This window comes from Ipomoea nil, unplaced genomic scaffold (genome assembly GCF_001879475.1).
Source record: "Ipomoea nil cultivar Tokyo-kokei standard unplaced genomic scaffold, Asagao_1.1 scaffold3087, whole genome shotgun sequence".
Classification (NCBI taxonomy): Eukaryota; Viridiplantae; Streptophyta; class Magnoliopsida; order Solanales; family Convolvulaceae; genus Ipomoea; species Ipomoea nil.
Genome location: NW_017619515.1, coordinates 1,806,536 through 1,830,622, shown reverse-complemented (window position 1 = coordinate 1,830,622; position 24,087 = coordinate 1,806,536). Strand labels below are relative to the sequence as shown.

The 24,087-nt window shown below is 36.1% G+C and overlaps 1 pseudogene; it reads right to left on the bottom strand.

Annotated features, from left to right (window-relative positions):
* Positions 1-388: 388 nt before the first annotated feature.
* LOC109166121 lies at positions 389-23,033 on the bottom strand (annotated as a pseudogene).
* Positions 23,034-24,087: the final 1,054 nt, after the last annotated feature.

Sequence of the window (24,087 nt, the reverse complement as noted above, 5' to 3'; positions counted from 1 at the left end):
ACATAAAATTCAATATTTCAATTGATAATCAAAAGCTAATATAATTGTAATACCCCAAATTCTAACACACTAGAGCCTATGGACCGTTATAAGCTTAAACAAAAGGATTAATCAGAAAGTTCCAATCATCATATTAAGATAAAGGTTAAAATCCTTAGAATATCCATGGGGATGCTACCGCCACAACTATATATCCACTCCTCGATAACTGCAAGACTAATCTAAACAAAACAAAAATACCAAGATAAACAAACGAGGGTTCAAAGGATCCGAATGTCTAAGCATCATACAAACCAAGAGATAACATCAAGAGATCAACTAACTAAAGGCAATCTAAAACAAGGGAGTCTATCAAGGTAACAGCTTCTAAACGTGCGCTCAACATGCATCAGTCCAGACCTGAAAAAGGTAAGTTTAAAGAAAGAGTTAATTCCACCAGAGGTCCCTTGTCTTAAGTGGCAATTTTAAATTTAGTCCTAAACTATTGTTTTTGTCATTTAACATCACAGACTATTATTTTTTGTTCACTTTTGATCATTTCCATGATTTTTTCTATTTTTAGTATGTATGGAAGTGCAACGTGTTCCAAATTTGGATTAGTTTTATAGTAGTCATCAGCTTCAGCTCTTCAACTCTTCCTTGTATTTGATGATTCAACTTGAGATATTTTATCGAACATATATAAGGGGCAAATTATCGTGTGGACCATGAATATCAGGTACATTTTTAATATACTAAAAGTACATTATTTGTGTACTGAAGATTCAAGAAATAATGATTGCAAGATGATGCAAATATTAAGATTATATATATATATAGTTGCCAACCTAATTTTGTTATTCAATTCTAGCATCCATACCTTAGCTTGTTATTATTCCTCATCTGAAGGTATAGACTCTTCTGAGTCTTCTCCATTGATTTTGATCTATATGAAAAAGAGAATGCAAAATGAGATGAGATCAGAGGGAGAAAATTGCAATAGATTTTGTAAAGAAAATTAGCATGAATGAATAGAAAAATAAATGCATAACTAATATAAGAATGAAATGAGATCAGAATTGAAGGAAATAGCAGCAGAAAGATGACATGATTTTGTAACCATTGAATAGAAAAATAAATGGAAATTTAAGAATGAATCATGTTGTACTGTACTAGCTTGGTACTGTAGCTTCTAACCTCTAAAAAGTCCATTCCATAGTCGAGATTCTCGAATACACTTTGCAGACCTGACGACGGATGGACAACACTGTTGCAACTCAATTGACTTCAAGGTAAAAATATCTCCCATAACATAAGGAATTTCTTCCAAACAATAACAAAATCTTAAGACCAAGTGCTTAAGACATGGGAAGGAATCATCACCGACCAGGGACGGAGCCAGGATTTGTTGGTGCGGGGGGCCATTCGAATAATTAAATACATTACTATTTATTTAACATAGTCCAAAATACATCATTATATTACAAAGTCTTGAGGGTAAAACTTCTCTACCAACTTGCAAATGTCATCAATTCTAAATGGTCAAGAGCCGTGAGCCGTCAGTCCACAAGGAATCACCATTCACCAAAGAGTAAACATTTCTTAAATATGAGTAGTTCACATATAAACATTGTCAAAAGACTTAAAACCCTTTAAACAAATTCAAATCAAAAGTGTGGATCAATAAGAAAAAAAAAATCATTAATTTTAGAAAAATGAATCTGGAAAACAAAAAAGAATAAAAACTATGGAGCCTCTTAGACAATATGTGATTGTGTGTATGTTCAAGAAGAAGAAATCATATTTTGGCAAGGCCAGATGAGAATCAAATGGCAAATTATGTTGTGGAACCATGTCCACCTTGTAAGGTGGACACAGTTCCAAAAATGTTCATAGTTATCAATATATAGTTCAAAAATTATGAACATAGAGTTGTGAACATAATTATGAACATATAATTCTGTAATTATGAATATAGAGATTCAATAATTGTGAATGCGAAGTTAAAAAATTATGAATATATAACTTTATATTTATGAACATATAGTTCTGTAAATATGAACATAGAGTTCTGTAATTGTGAATATAGAATTTAATAATTATGAATATGAAGTTCAAAAATTATGAATATATAGCTTTAAAATTATGAACATATAATTCAGTAATTATGAACATAGAACCGTGTCCACAACATAACGATTGGAATCAAATAAGATTTTGAAATCTTAACTTGAAAATTGTTGTTTGGAGAGTAAAAAAACTTTGGTGAGGGGCTACAAAAAATAATAATAAACTACTAATAATTTTTTTTTTTTGGAGGGGGGAGGGGGGCCAAGGGCCCAAAGCCCCAATTACCATATTTCTCTAAGTCCGCTGCCACTACTAGTGTTAATAAAAAAAAAATTCTTTGGGGGTGGGGGTGGGGGGGGGGGGAAGGCCCCCTTTATATACCATGTCCATCCGTCCCTGTCACCGACCATCCATTGCTCGAGCATTTTATTTTCAAGAAACAAGAATTTTAATTGACGAAATCCTTCTTCTAATTTCCATACTTTTCCATCAAAGGCATTTTTCAATTTGAGAACCTCAAGGCAACATTTCAATTGCCTTTAAATCCTTCTCTGAAAGGTTAGTACTGTTCAACCTCAACTTCTTTAGTTGTGAAGGAAACATAGATGCCTTTGGAAGGATTTCAATGCAACCAAACAAAACTGAAATTGATAGTTTCTCAAGATGTTCCAAATATTAAAGATTATTCAAAATAATAGGATTGTTGCCAAATACAAAGACTTTCAATTTTTCAATGTTTGGAAACCTGCAATATACTCCTGTTCTGCAATGAGTTGGACACACCCAAGATAATGTTTGCATTTTATCTTTATCCATGCTTAGCGGATCAATCACATAAGATTTGTCAAGTTCAAGATGTTGTAACTGCGGTAACTTCCAAATTGTTGAAGGCAAATGGATAGTAGGTGTTCCACGTTGGGATTCATTATTAGAAACGACAAGCGTTTGCAAGTTTTGATTGGTTGACACTACATAATCAAGACCCTCAAACCATCCTGTAACAGATAGGTATCTCAAACAAACTAAATCCTGTAAGCATACTGGCACTCTTTGAAGAAATGAAGATGGAGCAAAAGCCAAAACTCTTAGCAACTTGAAAGATACATATAATTCAGCATCTTCTTGAAAGAAGAAAATGGAGCGAGGGTTGTTTGTTCTTAACAACACATAATAGTCAAATTTATGTGTGTATAAGCTTAACCAGCGGCATGAATTTGCAAACATGCTAAATGACTCTTGTGGAAGTTGCAAAGTATTTAAAGCACAAAAAATGCCCTCTTTCTGAGCTTCTCTTACGCAAAAGCTATGCAAGACACTATGCATCCTACAATTCTTAACTTTTCCAGAAGAACTCAAATTGTCAATTAGAATAAGACTTCTATCAATGAACTCTTGTAAATACTCATAAGTTTGACTTTCTAACTCCTTGCCCTCCGATGGATTAATAAATCCTTCAACAATCCATAACCTAATAAGTAGTTTCACTTTGATTGCACTGTGTTTTGGGAGATCCCAAAATATAGAAAACAAACTTTTAAGTGTTGTGGCAATTGATTGTAAGTGTGGGTCAGTGCCCTCCTATCTAGAACTCCAAGCAACTCTATTTCCTTTTAAACCTTTTTCCATTCTTGTTTTATGTTGTCACACTTAGACGTTTTGCAACTACAAGAATTGAGTATGCCAATCCTTCGCATGTCTCTACAACTTGGCTTCTAATTTTTTGAAATTTTGGTGGTGCCATATGTTTATTCAGTTTCAGAAAACGGTTATTACAAAATAAAGCCCAACTTTCTTTTGGATTTAGCAAAGTCATGTTATGAACATTCCTATTTTAGTAAGCATTATCAACCCTCTTTAAAAAATGCGTAGTGGTTATCACTATGCGACTTCCATTTCTATCATTAGGTAAACATAGCCGGATATCATACAAAGCTTGATTGCTCCAAACGTTATCCAAAACAATTAGATATCTCTTACCAGTCAAGCATTTGCGTAGCTGCTCAGCTGCTAGATCATCAGGAATCCTTCCCCTTTTTATTTCTTCTGCCCCTGCTAGCACTGTCCAAAGAAGGGTCTGTAGCATTTGGTTCACGTTATTGTATCCCCCAGGCATAGAAACCCATCTTTGTATATCGAAATGCAATGCAACTAATGGATCATTATAGACACTACTAATTAAAGTTGTTTTCCCAATGCCCGCCATCCCAACAATTGAGACCACTTCTAGTCTCTCAGGGCCCCTGATGAGTTTCTCCATTATCAGCACAAGATCACGGCCACGACCGACCATAACATTGCTGGGCTCCGAAGCCAAACCATGTTTTAACCAAGGAATCAGTGCTCCTTCACTTTCATTCACCACTTCAGTTTCCTTGCTTTTCTCCAGCAACTCCGCTGCATTTTCTGCTGCTTCTCCCAAGGTTTGATGGAGTTACTGATAAGCTTTTTGTCGATCCTGTGTGTTGATAAACATGAATAACAGAAGAGAAAGAGAGCTGAAGAGAATTAAGAAGATGAAGAAGTAAAACTGGAAAAACTTGTTCTGTTGCTACTGTTACATTGCTTATATACATATGGAAGATGGGTGAAAGATGAAGGAGGGAAAAGAGGTTATGAAAATAACCAACTAACTATTACTTGTAGCTAACTACTTCTTGTGCAAGCATCCATATCATTTAGCACCCCCCCCCCCCCCCCCCGCAAGCTGGAGTATACAAATTATGTAGACACAGCTTGGAGATCAGACCATGAAAAGTGGCTGCTGTATGTGGCTTGGTAAACACATCTGCAAGTTGATTTGTGGTGGTAACATGTAGAAGCCTTAGAACTCCTTTTTGTATCTTCTCCCTTACTAGATGGCAATCAATCTCAATATGCTTTGTTCTTTCATGAAAAACAGGGTTTTCAGCTATTGCAATAGCAGATTTACTATCACAATACAACATAGCTGCAGGATTTTCATCTATCTTCAAGTCCTGCAATAGATAGATCAACCATTGGATCTCACGTGCTGCTGTGGCAAGAGCTCTGTACTCTGCTTCAGGTGAACTTCTTGAAATTGTTACTTGCTTTTTGGACTTCCAAGACACCAAAGTGTTGCCAAGGAAGATGCAGAAACCAGTGACAGACTTCCTGGTGTCTGGACATGCAGCCCAGTCTGAATCACTGAAGCCTTTGATTTGTAAAGAGGACTTTGCTGCGAAGAACAAGCCTTGTCCTGGGGCAGATTTGATATACCTTAAGATCCTATGTGCCGCCTGCATATGTACATCAGTGGGGCAGTCCAAAAATTGAGATAGTTGTTGAACAGCATAGCTAATATCAGGTCTAGTTATAGTGAGATATAGAAGTTTTCCCACTAGTTTTCTGTATTGAGTAGCATCTTGAATAGCATTGCCATTTGATCTACTGTATTTGATTGAGGTAACCATGGGTGTACAAGCAGGTTTGCATTCCAGAAAATTTGTTTCTTTAAGCAATTCCATAGCATACTTTCTTTGAGTCATTGAGATGCCTTTGCTATTTCTTGCAACTTCTAATCCCAGAAAAAATCTTAAAGGGCCTAAGTCTTTAATGTGAACACTTGATCCAAATGTTCCTTGATTTGTACCACCTTGTTTAGATTAGGACTGGCAAGTACCACATCATCAACATAAACAAGTAAAGCCACAAAATCATCATCTTGTCCTCTAGTAAACAAGGAAGGATCAGAAACTGCTTGTTTGAACCCCATTCCCACCAGCTCATGAGTCAGCTTGATGTTCCATTGCCTACTTGCTTGTTTAAGACCATACAAGGACTTAACTAACTTGCAAACTTGACCAGGTTTGTTTGAAATAAGACCAGGGGCAGTTTCATAAAGACTTCTTCATTTAATTCTCCATGTAAGAAAGCATTGTTGACATCTAATTGATGCAAAGCCCAACCCTTAACAGCAGCAACAGCTAGAAGCATTCTGATGGTTGTGATCTTTGCAACAGGACTAAAAGTGTCTAGGTAATCCAGTCCATGTGTTTGAGTGTACCCTTTTGCCACCAGCCTAGCCTTGTGTCTTTCAATGGTTCCATCAGCCTTAAGTTTAGTCTTATAGACCCACCTACATCCTATTGGCTCTTTGTTGGGAGGAAGATCTGTGATGATCCATGTGTTGTTGGCTTGCAATGCATTAAACTCATCTTCCATTGCTTTTCTCCAACACTGTTTCTTTATGGCCTCATTGTAATTCTTTGGTTCTTTTGCATCCAACATGTTCACAGCAAAAGCCTTATACTCATGTGACAACCTGTCATAACACAGAAACTTAGAAATACTGTGAGGAGATGTCATCTTAGTATTTTGACAGCTATAATCATTAAGGTAGCCTGGTGTAGTTCTTTTCCTAGTTGATCTTCTTGGATGTGTTTCATTCTTAGAGGGAATGTGCTGATTACTGGAATCATCCATTATTTGATCTGTTTCCATAGGCTGCACTTCAGATTGCATCTGTAGAGGGTTGCCAGGCTGGACTTGTTCAATATCTAGAGGTGGCATATTTTCAGAAGGTAACACCAAATCATCATCTTGTGCTTTATGTGGCCTTTTGAAGGGAAATATGTTTTCATAGAATGAAACATCTCTGGATATGAAAACCTCTCTTGTGTTGACATCAAAAAGCTTGTACCCTTTTACTCCATTGGCATATCCTATAAAAATGCACTTCCTAGCCCTTGGTGAGAATTTTGATCTCTGGCAACTAGGAATGACAGCAAATGTTAAGCAACCAAACACTCTAAGGTGCTGATATTGTGGTATCTTCTTGAACAAGATTTGGTAAGGTATTTGACCATTTAATGCTGCTGATGGAAGTCTATTAATCAGGTACACTGCATGAAGAATACAGTCACCCCAAAAAGTCTCAGGTAGGCTAGCCTGGAACCTTAAAGCTCTTGCTACAGACAGGATGTGGCCATGCTTTCTCTCAACAATGATGTTTTGTTGTGGGGTGTAAACACAGGAGGTTTGATGAATGATTCCCTTACTTTGATAATAATCTTGCATTAAGAACTCCTTCCCATTGTCTGATCTTACACACTTGATACTTTTCCCAAACTGTGTGTTAATTAACTCACAGAAATTCTGCATGAGTTGTTTGACCTCACTCTTCTGCCTCATAAGATACACCCAAGTTGCCCTACTGTGATCATCCACTAAAGTCAAAAAATATTGATGCCCATAGAGTGTAGCAATGTGATATGGCCCCCAAATGTCAGCATGTATAAGGTCAAAACAGTTAGCAGTAATAGAGAAGCTAGGCTGAAAAGAAAGTCTTCTTTGTTTAGCTAAATGACAACATTCACAAGCAGTAGGCTTGTCATTACAAATGGTATTATCCAAAGCATGGAGAACCTTTATTTTGCCCTCTGAAACATGCCCCAACCTAGCATGCCAGAAGCTACAAGCATTAACAGTAGGTTTACAATGTTTAAAAACAGGAAAAATGAGTTGATAGAGTCCTTTCCTCAGCTCAGCCATACCAATCATCCTCCCAGGGTGTTGATCCTGTATGACACATTGGTTAGAATGAAACCATATGTGGCAGTTTGACCCTCTTATGAGTTCTCCCAGAGATATCAAGTTATATTGAAAAACATGCACACATAAAACATTGTGTAGAAGAAGATCATCAGACAATTGAGTGGTTCCAATGTGAGACACTTGAGCTTGGTGTCCATTTGGAAAATCTACATATAAACCCTGCACTTCCTTGGCCATTTGTAGCAGGTTTTTATTGCAAACAATGTGATGTGTAGCACCACTATCAATTATCCACATAAAATCAGAATTAACCAAGTCAGAACTAACTGTTTTACCTTCTAATTTTGCATCAGGTATGAAGTTAGCTGATATGGTATTGGCGTGAGGATTGGTGCTCCTGTATCCTTCTTGTCTCATGAAGTCCAAGAACCTTCTATAATCTTCCTCATTCACAGAACTAGCAGAGACAGATTCTGTGAGATCAGCTCCTTGCAAAGTAGACTGGACTTGGTTAGCAGTCCCTAGGTTCTTGGTTCTTGGCTTCCAACCAGGGGGGTAGCCATGTTTCTTGTAGCACTTCTCAACAGTGTGCCCTGTGTATCCACAATAACTACACACAACTTTTGGCTTCTGATTAGAGAAGAACTTCTTGTTGTTATTGTCTGACTTTGTAAAGAATACACTTGCTCCTGTTAAGTTGTCTGGTAAGCTGTTTGGGATAATCTCCACTTGCCTCTCTTGCTGAGATACCATAGCAAAGGCTTCCCCAACATCCGGAAGGGGCTTCATCATCATAATCTGTCTCTTGGTGTTGATGTAATTCTCATTTAATCCAAGCAAAAAAGCAATTAACATGTCATTTTCCACATGTGTTCTAACCTTCTCAGACATATCAGTTCCACATTTACAGCTAGGAATACATTCACAGGAAGGAATTGGTCTCAAAACAGCTAGTTCATCCCATAACAACTTCAATTGAGTGAAGAACTCATTAATAGATGAGTTACCTTGTTTTGTTTGATGGATCTCAGCCTGAATTTCAGCTATCCGGAAGATGTCTTGCTGACTAAATCGTTTCCTCAGATCTTTCCAGACTCCCTCAGCAGTGTTAATCCATAGAACACTCCTTCCAATCGTAGGAGACACAGACTTGAGGATCCATGACAATACCATTGTATTGCACTGATCCCAGTAAAAATATCTAGGATCATTCACGTTTCGAATCTGCAGAGTTCCATTCACCAGAGCCAGTTTGTTCTTCGATTTTAGGGCCATCTCTATAGCCCTTGCCCAGGCATGGTAATTCGACCTGCCTTCTAAGTGTATCGTGACCAGCTGAAGAGATGGACTCTCGTTTGGATGTAAGCAGAGAGGATTTACGCGATCATTGGGATAAAAAAACAACCGGAATTGGAGCAGGATTCTGATTTGCCGGAGTAGGGATCGCAGTAGCATTTGCAGATGAACCAGCCATATTTGCGTTGGAGGTTGATCGCCAAGCCATTTCTTAGAGCTCTGATACCATGTTGATAAACATGAATAAAAGAAGAGAAAGAGAGCTGAAGAGAATTAAGAAGATGAAGAAGTAAAACTGGAAAAACTTGTTTTGTTGCTACTGTTACATTGCTTATATACATATGGAAGATGGGTGAAAGATGAAGGAGGGAAAAGAGGTTATGAAAATAACCAACTAACTATTACTTGTAGCTAACTACTTCTTGTGCAAGCATCCATATCATTTAACACTGTGTGCCCTTGGCCAGAAGAAACTGTTAGGATCGAAACGGGTTCACAACACCAAATTTACAATAGCAGCTTGAACTGGAAAAAAATTGAGAATAAATTCTAGTGTAAGATTTAAAATAAATCATACACAGAGCAAAGAAAGTTGAAGAAGAATTTTTTCTGTATTGGCAAAAGGATAATACAATAGGAATTACAAATATAACTCTCTATTTTCTCTCTACAGAATTTGCTATGCTACTGGAAATTTTTGGATGGGATGATCCAAATGAATGAAGGATGCTGCCTATTTATAACATCAAAAAAGTCTAGAGAATTCCTAAGCATTTAATATTATATTAAATGCCTAGGAACTTGCAATGCAAGAAAACCTCTCCTGCAAATTTCCCCAAGCGAAACCTATGCCCCAAAAACCTCATCTCTATCTTTTCCCTTGAATAAAACCTATGCCCCATGCTTTTCCCCTTTACAAACCTATGCCCCAAGCATTTAATGCATTTGTCTTATTCAAACTTCATCCCAAATTCCCTTAGGAAATCTCATCCCAAATTCCCTTAGGAAACCTCATCCCATTCCACATCCTGACTTTCATATTTACAAATCTCCCACTTAAAGTCATAATGTGGGTCTTCATCCTTTTTGCCAATCCCCTGCTGCTTGCATTCCTGTTAGGCCAATTGAGGATCTACACAATACGAATTTATCGTTGGTAATAGGCTTTGTTAACATATCTGCTAGGTTATCTTTAGTATGGATTTTTTACATATCCACTCTTCCTTCTTCCACCTTCTCACGAACAAAGTGATACTGAACACGTATGTGTTTCGTCTTGGAATGAAATGCTGGATTCTTTGTCAGGTACAAAGCGCTCTGACTGTCACAAAATAGAGTCATTTTCTCTAACTTGTGCCCGAGCTCCTCCAATAGCATTTGCAACCATATTGCCTCTTTACTAGCTTGAGTAGCCGCTATATATTCTGCTTCCGTCGTTGAAGTTGCCACAACTGATTGCAACTTCGAGACCCAGCTTACTGCTCCGCCAGCAATAGTAAACACATAACCCGTGGTGGATTTACTACAATCAAGATTACCTGCATAATCTGAGTCAACATAGCCTTTAATGACGAAGTCTAATCCTCCATAACACAATGCAATATCTGAGGTACCCTTGATATATCTGAGGATCCTCTTCACAGCACTCTAATGCTCTCTACCAGGATTCGCCATGTATCGACTGACCGCTCCCACTGCCTGTGCAATGTCTGGTCTAGTGCAGATCATAGCAAACATTAAACTGCCCACTACTGATGCATACGGTACTCGAGACATCTCCATCCTCTTTGCTTCGTTGCTAAGACTCATACTTGAGGATAACTTGAAATTAATAGAAAGAGGGGTAGAAATTGGCTTACAATCTTGCATGTTGAAGCGCAGCAAGATTTTCTTCAGATAATTCTGCTGAGAAAGCCAAATCTTCCTATTATTTCTGTCTCTGTGAATTTGCATCCCTAGAATCTTGTTTGCTGGTCCCAAGTCCTTCATTTCAAATTCCCTATCCAGTTGAGCTTCCATCTCCGTGATACGATCATTGTTGGGGCCTACTACCAACATGTCGTCAACATACAACAACAAGATGATAAACTGATTATCATCAAATCTCTTGCAATATGCGCAAGGATCGGAATTAAACTTGTTGTATCCAAGGCTCAGAATGAATGAATCAAATCTCTTATACCAACATCTCGGTGCCTGTTTGAGACCGTATAGAGATTTGGTCAACCTGCAAACCAAGTTCCCTTTTTCTTTTTCTTCAAAACCTTCTGGTTGGAGTATAAAAATTTCTTCTTCAAGTTCTCCATGTAGAAACGCAGTTTTCACAGCCAACTGCTCAAGATACAAGTCAAACACAGCACACATCGCCAAGACTGCCCGAATTGTTTTAAGTCGTACAACAGGAGAAAATATCTCGTTGAAGTCGACTCCTTCTTTCTGAGCAAATCCTTTCACAACTAATCGAGCACGATACCGTTCCACTTGATTGTTGCTATCTCGTTTGATCTTATAGACCCATTTTTTTCCAATAGCCTTCCTTCCTCGTGGTAACAGGACAAGTTCACATGTTTTATTCTTATGGAGAGCTTCGATTTCTTCTTGCATTGCTGTCTTCCACATAGATGCATCTGGACCTTTAATAGCCTCTTGGTAAGTTAAAGGCTCACCATCTTCTGTTAGTAGACAGTATGCAACATTTCCCTCCATAGAATAATCTGAGTGCCAAGCTGGTTGCTTCCTCTCCCGAGTCGATCATCGAACTTCTGAAGTTGAAGACTCAGCTTACTCTTGTTCATCATGCTCTATTGTTGCCTCAGGGGAAACTGGAATTTCTTCTTCCTTCCTTCCCTCAACTAGTACTGTAGCTGTCACTGGTTTCTCATTCCCAGTGCTTTCACCTTCTTGTACCTTCCCTTCTACAAATAGAACATCCTTGCTGATGATAACCTTGTGGGCAGTGGGGTCCCACAGGCGATACCCCTTAACTCCATCAGCATACCCCAAGAAAACACATCTTCTTGATTTTGGATCAAGTTTTGATGTTTCTTGGGCGTTGTATATCACATATGCCGGACTCCCAAATGTATGTAAGTGAGAATAACTAGATGGCTTACCCGTCCACATCTCCATTGGCGTTTTCAGATCAATTGCGGTTGATGGTGACCGATTGATCACATAACAGGCGGTCTTGACTGCTTCAGCCCAAAATGAATTTGCCAAATTTGCAGTCCTCAACATTGCCCTTGTTCTTTCCAGCAAGGTTCTGTTCATCTGCTCTGCCACTCCATTTTGTTGTGGAGTATACGCCACTGTGAACTGTCGTTTGATACCTTCTTGCAAACAGAATTTACCAAATTCATCACTAGTGTATTCTCCTCCATTGTCCGACCTCAAACTCTTGATCCATTTCTCGGATTCAAGTTCCACACGGGCTTTGAAGAATTTGAAAACTTCAAATACATCCGCCTTCTGTTTGATCGGATACACCCAACATCTCCTCGAGTAGTCGTCGATGAAGGATACAAAATATTTTGCACATCCCAAGGATATAACTGGTGCTTGCCAAACATCAGAGTGGATCAGTTCCAATCTATGCTGCTTACTTTAGAGCTCTCGAACTTCAATCTATGCTGCTTACTTGTAACACAATGCTCACAAAAGGGTAATGATACCTTTGTTAGCCCTGGAAGAAGATGTTGATCAGCAAGAATCTTTAGACCTCGTTCCGACATGTGGCCATGTTTTTGATGTCACATCATCGTTGATTCCTCTATAAGATTGTTTGCTACAACGACTGCTTCTCCTTGTAGTTGTGTTTCTCCTTTAAGCATGTATAGATTGGCTGCTATCTTTTCAGCTTTCATAACAACAAGCGCGCCCTTGATAACTTTGATGATCCCATCCTGAATGTGAATTTTACATTCATGGCTATCTAATTGTCCTAAAGACAATAGATTTTTCTTTAGGCCCTTCACGTGTCGTACCTCTCAGATAATGCGAACCGTACCATCAAACATTTTTAGTTTGATAGTACCTAAGCCAGCAATCTCTAAGGCATGGTCGTCTCCCATGAACACAAATCCTCTAGAGACAGGTTTATATTCATGAAACCATTCTTTCTGTGAGGTCATATGCCATGTTGCTCCTGAGTCCATTTGTAACACCCCGAAATTTTTCAACTTTTAAGACTTATATAATAAAGGTAAATTCTCGTTAAATCCCAAAGTATAATATAATAGAGTACGGGGTGCTATGCCACACCTGAGCTGGAGAACTCCGGTGCACAGGCTACTAACTAATATCCTCAATAATGTAAATACATAAGCACGGCACGCAGGCCGAAAGGGGAACTATCTACTCTACGCTTCAAGTCTCTAGCGCGCTCCAGTGTCTACTCTTCTGTGCCTGAAAGCCAAATATATCTGTTCAGCGAGAGATGCTGGTAACCCACTCCAACGCGTTGAAATACATTATAGATAGATATTTATATATAGATATACGAAACCATTTTGAAGCAGGAAGATATATACTTAAGAGACACTAGTTTTAAAACCAAGAATAAACTCGACAGATAGGGATAAGCACATTTAACAGTTATAATCAAGCATATAAAGATACTAGCATATATCCTATGGTCACAGATTCACTTCATCTTATTCATATCATCATTCCAATTCGTATCTCATCACACACAAGCACACTTTGGTGGCGCCACAGGACCAATCGCATGCCCATACATGAGGGTCAGCGCATATAGCTCTGACACGGCCCCGCAGCACCCTGCCTCGTATCGCAATACGAAGGGGTCGATCGCAACCGACCGATGAACCGCAGCTCATCATAATGTTTGATCGCAACCAAACAGTGGACCGCAGCCCAAGAGTAGTCATCTGACCGCAGCCAGGAATATGAACCGCAGCTCATGTAAACGTTTGATCGCAACCAAACGGTGGACCGCAGCACCAAAAGTGATCATCTGACCGCAGCAAGGAATATGAACCGCAGCTCATGTGAAACGTTTGATCGCAACCAAATGGTGGACCGCAGCCCAAAAGTGTAATTCTGACCGCAGCCAGCTTCTGAACCGCAGCTCAGGAATAACCAATTTGATCGCAACCAAATTGGGGTATCATGCACACATAACACATAGCAAGCACATGCAACCCACATTAACACATTGGGAAAGGGGCGAAAACGTATAACGAAACCTATGCGTGGTCATCCACATACTAGGAATAATCCTAAGGGGTTCATACTTCTTTCACTTAGGCCAACGGGATACCAATTCAACTAGCATGCGTATATATAAGACTCATTTATCCTACGAACGGTACCCGAAACATCAAACTAGACTTAGGCACGATAAACGGAGTCCGTTGGGACACCACGAGGGTCGGGGAATCATCAAACGGGGAAGCCAGAGTCCCACGTTGGGACAATTTCCAGCGGGTAGCCGGTGGGTGGTGGACCACCCGCCGGCGTCAGGTCTCCGGGCAGCGGGTGCCCGGCGGGCAGTCGCCTGCCCGCCGCCTGCCCGCTGCCGGCGACGTCTTTCTCGGGTAGCGGGTAGGTGGTGGGTCTCCCCACCCCCACCTACCCCCCACTGACTCTTTATCAAATAAACATCCCGGGGTCCGTTGTGGAACCCGAAACCATGTTTAGACACTTTTAAACGCAATTGATGACACCACGTAGACAATTAACGGACCAAAAGCAAGAATCATATAGCACATATCCTATCATGACTTCTAAACATAATCAACACCCGAACATGCGAAATCCCACCCAATTATATCAAGAACAACACAATACGAAATTCCCAATTTTAACCTACACTACAAGAAAAATCGCGATTCGCGACGGAATTTTTCCGTTGCGAAAACGCGAAATTCCGTCGCAAATCACGTTTTGCGACAGAAATTTACATTTTTATGACGGAATTCATTCCGTAGTCTCTAGGCTTGTCGTATTTCATTTTGCAACGGAAATAATCCGTCGCGAGCAGTGGCGACGAAAAAAAGCAACGGAATTTTTCGTCGCGAAGTTGGCGATGAAAATCATTCCGTCGCGAGTCCGTTACGATTTTGGCAACAGAAATGTTTCCTTCCATCGCCATCGTATGAAAAAATATTCCATCGCGAAACTCAATCTTCCGTTGCATATTGCCGTCGTGAAATATAACGACGAAAATAATTATCGTCGTGATTCCGTCGCTAACATTTCCGTTGCAAATTCCGTATTCCATCTCAACATTCCATCGTAATAAAATGACGGAACAAATCTCCATCGCAACTCCATCACTTATATTCCGTCGCAAAGTTTGTTAAAATTCTAGCGTTTGTATGTAAAATCTTAATATACAATTGTATTTATAAATAAAAACAATATTAAAACTAAAATCTTAATATAACTTGTAATATAAAAGTAATACTACTTTATAGTTCAAAAAATTGAATGTTGTACTTAATACCAAATCTATGTCTTAACAACAACATAATAATTCATAAAGAAAAAAAAACAATATCAAGTTTAATCCAGTTGTGATAAAGGTGATGATGAAGTACAAGCCCTCTTACTCTCAAGAGCATCTAATCTTTGATGCATAAGAAGTATAGAAGCCTTCAAATTCTCAATCTCGTCTTGTATATTTGCAGAATTAACATTGTCTAATGACCGCGATGTTGATGTTATATATGTATTAGCATTTATTGGACCACGAAGGAAGCTACCATATGAGTCAAGTCCATAAACTCTTCTTTTCTTATCATGCCCGCCAACCGCATCATAGTACGATTGACTCTCATCTACTTCCTCTCCATTATGTGTTAATACCTCCCGTTGCACTTGCTCTTACAAAAGTTTGGGTAATAAATCATAGTGCATTTTACTCATCAAGCTCCTGAAGATTCAAACTGCAAATATTATTAGGATTGCAGGATGCGCAAGTATAAATTGAGCACCTAAAGGTTTAAAGTACAAGTTACAAAGAAATAGAAGATATTGAGCATCAATGAACTATTATAATATAATTTATTCCACACTTATAACTATTAAGCTTAAAAAGATGACAAACATCATGCATTGCTACTCTTACAACTTTCTCTACTGCATCACTAAAACATTAGAATAAAATAAAAACAAAGAAATATAGAATAGGAGTTTCATACAGAAGTATAGGTTAATTGATGAGCCAAATTCATAGAGTGGAAATAACTGATACAAGGATCAGAATTCAATTATTACCTTCTCAGTACTCAGCAAGTGGATCAAGGTAGGAACCAACAAAAGAACTTATCATAATCTTCCTGGCCACGTGCCCGTGGATCAAGGTAGGAACCAACCAAAGAATTTATCATAATCTTCCTGGCCACATGCCCATCAAGCTGCAGTGGGAAATAGAACCTTAGGAAGGGACTTAAATTTAAGTAAGAAAAGCAAGAGAAACAAAATTCATACCCAATCACTTGCACTAGAGATGGCTAGCCCAATAAATGCAGGAAGATACATAACTCGTGTGATCATCCTGCAAAGCATTTTTTAAGAAAATTTCAATACAACTAACTGACCAATAGGGCATAAGTTGTTTGCAAATTATGAAATTAGGAATACCAAAGATTTGGATCAAAGAAATACCTAATTATGCTTGTTTCGTCGTCGGCAAGAGAGGACAGGAGGCGGCGGCGGTCTTGGCTTCTGCTTGCTTCGTTGCCGGCAGGGGACGATAATACGTCGCAGAATCACAGGGGAGGGCTTGGCTTCATCATCGACTGCCGATTCGCAAGGTGTCGGTGTCGGCGTCGGCTTTGGAGGATCGGCGACGTCGTCGACCACAGAACTGTCGTCGGTGTGTACTGTTGGAGGAGCGGCGGCATCGTAGATTGGAGGAGCAGCAACTTCGACTTCTTTAGAAAATAGGATTTAGGACATTAGTCCTTAGGGATTAGGGCAAATTATTGTATAGCCTACGTAGTGTTATATGGATCATAAAATAAAATATATTTTTATTAAATTAAAATTATATTATTTGTGTATTGAATATATATTATATAAAATATAATGTACTTTTAGTATTCAAATATTAGGGCCTTGTTTGGTAAAATAATTAGCTGGTTAATTTTGTTTTATTTGACCGCTATTAGTTGTTGACTTGATTTAAAAATCAATATAAGTATTTAGTTAATTAGCTTTTTGTACTCCAAAATGCTAAAATTCAAAAAGTTACTCAAAACAACTTTTTTAATTAGCTTTTTGATAAAAGAAATTATATCAAACAGCTCTTAGATATCAGCTAATTTACCAAACATCTTTCTACAATTAGCTAATGTTATCAATTAGTTATATCTTTTAATTAACTAGCTTTTTGCACGGTTTTGTTACTAACTTTTCAATTTTGTCCTTAAAAAGTAGGTGTTGTTTGTACAAAGTACAATTGTACTTACCTCTATAAATTTGAAAAGTAAAAAAGGTAAATTGGGAAATGTAGAGTGATAGTTATGTTCAATTTTAGAAAGATGACACTATTTTGGGACAAACTAAAAAGGAAAGTAAGACAGGTAAAATAGGACGGAGGGAGTATCAGCTAACAGTCATTTACCAAACAGGGCCTAGATATAAAAAAAAATGATTTAATTGTAATTATTATAGAAATAAATCCGACCCATGGTTAGCTTAATTAACATAATTATTATTAGACAATTATTACTTGACAATTATATTAATATCTGTACAATTATACTTTCACACATTAAGTATATTTCTATTCAGCATATAGCCTTTACTTTTTTCTCAATCCTCCATATCTGAATAAATTAATTGTAATTATCATTAAAAAATCAAACGACTCATGTTTAATTATAATTATACTAATATTTACGTAATTATTAACTTAATTAACATAATAATTATTAGTCTATTATACTAATATTTGTGAAATTAATTTCTTAATTATCATAATAATTATTAAATTAGATAATTATACTAAAATTGTGCAAATTATAATTTTATACCTTCAGTAATATATATATATATATATATATATATATATATATAATCAAAAAGTTAATTGTAATAATTATAAAAAAAATTCAACGACTTATGCTTAATTATAATTATACTATTATTATGGGAATTATTAATTTAATTATCATAAATATTATTACTCAATTATACTAATATCTATATAATTAATTCCTTAATTAACAAAATAATTATTAGGTAAATATACTACTATTATGCAGTTATACTATTATACCTTAAATAAAAAAAATATATAGATGTATTAGCATAAACTTACAATAGTAATTACATGAAAGAATAAGAATGATAATTTATTTTTTTTCTCATATTATTATACCTTAAGAATGATAAGAATGATAATTTATACCTTAATTGTAATTATTAAGAAAATTCAACGGCTAATGTTTAATTGTAAATATGCTAATATTCATTAATTATTAGCTTAATTAATATAATATTGTTAGTCAATTATACTAATATCTGTGCTATTAATTTCTTAATTATTATAATAATTATTAAGTAATTGTACTAATATTGTTTAATTATATTTTTATACATTTAGTATAAAAAATATATATAAATACAAATTACCATATAGCATTTACACGAAAAAATATGAATGCTAATTTATTTTATTCTCATAGTATTACTCTCTCTCTCTCTCTCTCTCTCTATATATATATATATATATATATATATATATATATGTATATATATATATATGTATATATATATATGTGTATATATATATATATATATGTATATGTATATATATACATATACATATATATATATATATATATATACATATATATATATATATACATATATATATATATATATATACATACATATATATATATATATATATATATATATATAATCAAAAAATTAATTGTAATAATTATTTAAAAATCCAACATCTTATTTTTAAATGTAATTATATTATTATTATTATTATTATTATTAAGGTAATTATTAGTTTAATTACTATAATAATTATTAATCAATTGCACTAATATTCGTGTAATTATTAATTTAATTACCATAAAACTTATTATATTTTATATAGTAATAGTTTAGGAGGTAGTTTAGGAGGGAAGTTGTAAATGTAAAATTTTGTTTGGAATAAGAGTCAAATAGGCCACCCAACTGCACACCAAAGTGCAATTAGACCATTGAACTAAAAAAGAATGCAATTGAGCCATTGAACAACACAAAAAATGCAATTAAGCCCAAAATGACTTGTTTACTTGGTGTAGCAAGTTACCGATTTTAAAATAATTTTTAATAAATAAATAATTAAAATATTAAAAAAAAAAAAAAACAGAAACTGCTGGCCGGAGACGGACATGGAGACAAAGCCGGTCGGAGACGATTCGTCTCCGGCAGCCATTTTATGTTTTTTTTTTTTTTAATATTTTAATTAATTATTTATTAAAAATTATTTTAAAAATTAATTTTAAAATTGGTAACTTGCTACTCTAGGTAAACAAGTCATTTTGGGCTAAATTGCATGTATTTGTGTTGTTCAATGGTTTAATTGCATTCTTTTTTAGTTCAATGGCCTAATTGCACTTTGGTGTGCAGTTGAGTGGCCTATTTGACCCTTATTCCATTTTGTTTTTATTAGTAGTTTTAATTAATTGTTAAAGGGTTAGTTTTTTGGATTACAACATTATATATATCCTAATATAGATTTGACGAATTAGGAATTGGGTTTGATTTTTAATTTTTAATTGTTAAACTATTAGTTTTTAAAAAATAATTATAATTTTCAATTTTTAAAGGGTTTAGTTTTTTAAATTACAATATTATATATATATATATATATATATATATATATATATATATATATATATATATCCTAAAATAGGTTTTATGAATTAGGAATTGGGTTTCATTTTTAATTTTTAATTTTTACCTTTTAAAAGTTAGTAAAAAATTAAATATTTTAGTGACGGAAAGAACAATCGTCGCAAGTTCCATCGCCAACCTCAAACGTAATTTATCTTCGCACTAAACATCGCGGCATAATTAATTTTCATTTTTGATTCCGTCGTCATAGCGCGACACACATGTAGGGCGTCGCATTTTCTATCGCCAATATGTTAACATATTGGAGACGGAATTGGTTTTGTTGTTCATTCTGTAGTAAAAATAAACGATATTTCAAAAATAAAATATTTTCGCGACAGAAAAAATACCCGTCGCAATTTCCGTCGTTAGCCTCCGTCGTCAATTCCTTGGTGCAAAGATTGCGGGGGAATATTTTTCACTTTGCGCCAAATATCACAACGGAATCTATTCTCGTCGCCGATTCTGTCGCAAAACCGCAACGGAATCAACGACTGTTGCCTTTTCCGTCGCCATTGTGGTGACAGAACATAATTCTCTCGCAAAATCCGTCACAAGAATGTTGGCGCCAAAGTTTCCCACGTTTTTTTCTCACTTTGCGCCAAAAATCGCTACAGAAATGAATTCTATCACCATTTCCGACGCAAAATCGTGACGAAACATGTTCCGTCGCCACAACCATCGCGAATTGACAACAGATTATGCTTTGTCGCGATTTTTCCGTTGCGATTTGTGATTTTTCTTGTAGTGCTAGGGCTCTAATCATATTCAAATCAATAAAACCATAGCTCATCTTTTAATTATCAAAACATCAAGATTCATCAAGAACATCACATAATCATCAAGAACCTCTTATCATCATCAAGACCATCAAGATCACCCATAAAATCATCTCACAATCATCAAGAACATATCATCAATATCACAAACGATTCATCAAGACACAAGTATAGAGAGGAGGCCAAAGAAGATAATTATAGCAAGGAAAATAGGTTTTGTTGAGACATGGGTTACCTCTTAGCCTTAATTAATTTCCTTGGCTATGAAGGGTCTTCCTTTAAGATTCTTCTTTCTTGATTTCTCCTAGGGGAATTCTTGGAACTTCTTGTGTGGTGAGAGATTATTGTGGTGTGGGTTCTAGGTGCCTCATATGCCCCCTATTTATATACCTAAGAGTCCCAATTTGGGTCCAAATACTATGTGCTTGCTAATTCTATTCCTTATAGGACTAGGGGATTGGTTTTAGGGATGAGGGCCCGTGGACCATGGTGGGCCTTTTCCTAATTAATTACTGGAATTTAATTCTTTCTTTTGGGTCAATGATTAAATGATTAATTGGTTTTAGGGGTCGTAACACGGGGTGTTACACCATTAGCCAGACATCAGCTAGACTTTTCCTTCCTTCAACAATCGTTGCTGCTTCAGCAAATAAAACTTCGCATTCATCAGATGTACTCACAACACATCCCTGAGCATTTGATGTCTCGGGATTTTTGCCTTTGGTCTCATCCTTCTTGAGTTGCCAACACTCATTCTTGTAGTGCCCCTTTTTGCCATAGTGAAAACACTTGACATTTCTTACCCCTTGACTTTGATCTACCTCGGTTGTGACTCCCGCTCGAGCCAGGCACCGTTGATCTTCCTCTCGTCACTGTCAACGCCTGAGATTGTTGTGAAATTCCAACTTTGTCTTCTTTGTTTTTGCGCCGACTTTCTTCTTCAAGAACCGCAACTGCAATACCATCGAAGACAAGTACCTCCTTGTTGTTAACCAAATTGATGATGAGTTGATCATATGAATCCGGTAGACTTTGGAGTAAGATTTCAGCACGTTCATTCACTTCTATTTTATAACTCAAAGCCGAGAGTTGTGAAAATAGAGTGTTGAGAGTGTTGATGTGCTTAGTTACTGAGGATGTCTCCATCATCCTGAGAGTGTATAATTTCCTCTTCAAGAAGATCTTGTTGTGCAGTGATTTGGCCTCATACAAATTTACGAGAGTATCCCATACCTCTTTTGCCGTACCTTTTTCCGCCACACTTGACAAAACTTCATCAGCAAGTGCTAAGTGCAGATTGGCAATAGCGTTGCTATCCATTTCTGTCTACTTCGCATCGTCAGTGAAATCGGCTGGTCTTTCTTCAATTGCGGCTACGCAGTTATCTTTCCTGAGAACTGCTTTCATTCTCATTTTCCACAAAGAGAAATTGTTCCCTTTGAACTTTTCAATCTCGTACTTGGCCGCCATAATAAGTGGTGTTCTTGATTCAAATCCTTAACAATATATCTAAATAGTATTGTATAATAGAATAATATCGGCCTTGAGAATTTACCAGTATTTATTCTAACATAAACAATACAAAAAGATATATCTATGAACCAACCTGAGGCTCTGATACCACTTGTTAGGATCGAAACGGGTTCACAACACCAAATTTACAATAGCAGCTTGAACTGGAAATATTGAGAATAAATTATAGTGTAAGATTTAAAATAAATCATACACAGAGGAAAGAAAATTGAAGAAGAATTTTTTTTTGTATTGGCAAAAGGATAATACAATAGGAATTACAAATATAACTCTCTATTTTCTCTCTACAGAATTTGCTATGCTACTGGAAATTTTCGGATGGGATGATCCAAATGAATGAAGGATGCTGCCTATTTATAACATCAAAAAAAGTCTAGAGAATTCTTAAGCATTTAATATTATATTAAATGCCTAGGAACTTGCAATGCAAGAAAACCTCTCCTGCAAATTTCCCCAAGCAAAACCTATGCCCCAAAAACCTCATCTCTAGCTTTTCCCTTGAATAAAACCTATGCCCCATGCTTTTCCCCTTTACAAACCTATGCCCCAAGCATTTAATGCATTTGTCTTATTCAAACTTCATCCCAAATTCCCTTAGGAAATCTCATCCCAAATTCCCTTAGGAAACCTCATCCCGTTCCACATTCTGACTTTAATATTTACATAAACTTGCTTAGCTGTATTTCGATGCGGTCTTCGGCATCCAGTGCAAAGTCTCTCATCTGTATCTCCAGATCTCTAATTGCAGTGCCACCCCCTGCCCTGGATTTCTCCCGCACAAAAGCTTGCAAAGATGAAAGCTTTGCATATAAAGATTCCATTGATATAAACCCCGGCCATTCATCATCAAGAGGAACTCTGCTTGGATTATTTGGTTGCAGAAACTCAAGCTTAATTGTTGCCATCAGAGAAGTCAAAGCAACACAAGCCATCTCAATAGGTAGATCACTCTTTCAATTCAAAGTATTCAGATAAGAAGTTTTTCTCTCAATCAATGAGTGGACATGCCAATAACCCACAACTATTGCATATTTATAGGCAAATTACAATTAACATGGACCACAGTTCAAAACAACGTCATGAATATTAAGAGTAAAAATAATGTACATTTGTCCCAAATGTTGATGAAGGTAGTTATGGTTGATTATGATTGTCTTCGTGATAGTCATAGCTATTCAATTTTTAGATAGTTGTAGCTAACCAACACTAGTTATGACTATCCAACATGGAAGACAACTATTGGAGGCTTGTCAGCTACCTTCAAAAAATATTAATTTTAAAATTTTCAATTAATAAATTTATGCAAACTAAAAATAAAAATAAAAATATGGGTCACACTTGTGTAAGACCGTATCATGGATCCTTATCCGTGAGACGAGTCGAGTCAGAGCGCATCAACATTCAAATGTCATACTTATATGCACAAATGTAATACTAATTAGGAATACAATTTTTGCTAATTCCTTATAAAGGAAGATGTAATACTTTTTAGGAAAAATATAATACTTTTTTATTTTCATGTAAAATTATTATATTTTTCCATAAAAATATTACATTTTCCATAATAAGTATTGTTGACAAGTGTCCCGGTCTTATAAGGAAAAATATAATATTTTTGAGGAAAAATGTGATACTTTTAAATCGAAATGTAAACGTATTACATTTTCTCTTAAAAATATTACATTTACCCTTATAAGTAACAAAAATTTTATTCCTGATTAGTATTATACATTTGAACATATAAGTATGACATTTATGCATATAAGTATTATATTTTCATCTTGATCCGACCTGTTTCACGATAAAATGGCCTCACACAAATTTTTGCCTAAAATTAAAACATTAATGATATTAAATTTTACACCTATGATATACGTTAGTCCAAGAAATCTGTATGTATGCCAAATCAACATTCAATAATACCCTATTGAAGAAGTTATCGTAGGGATTAATCACACTTTTTTTTTTTTTTTACCAATTTAAGAGGCTTAGGTGGTTTAAAAAAAAAAAACGTTTGGAGGTCTAATTGTACTATTTTATTATG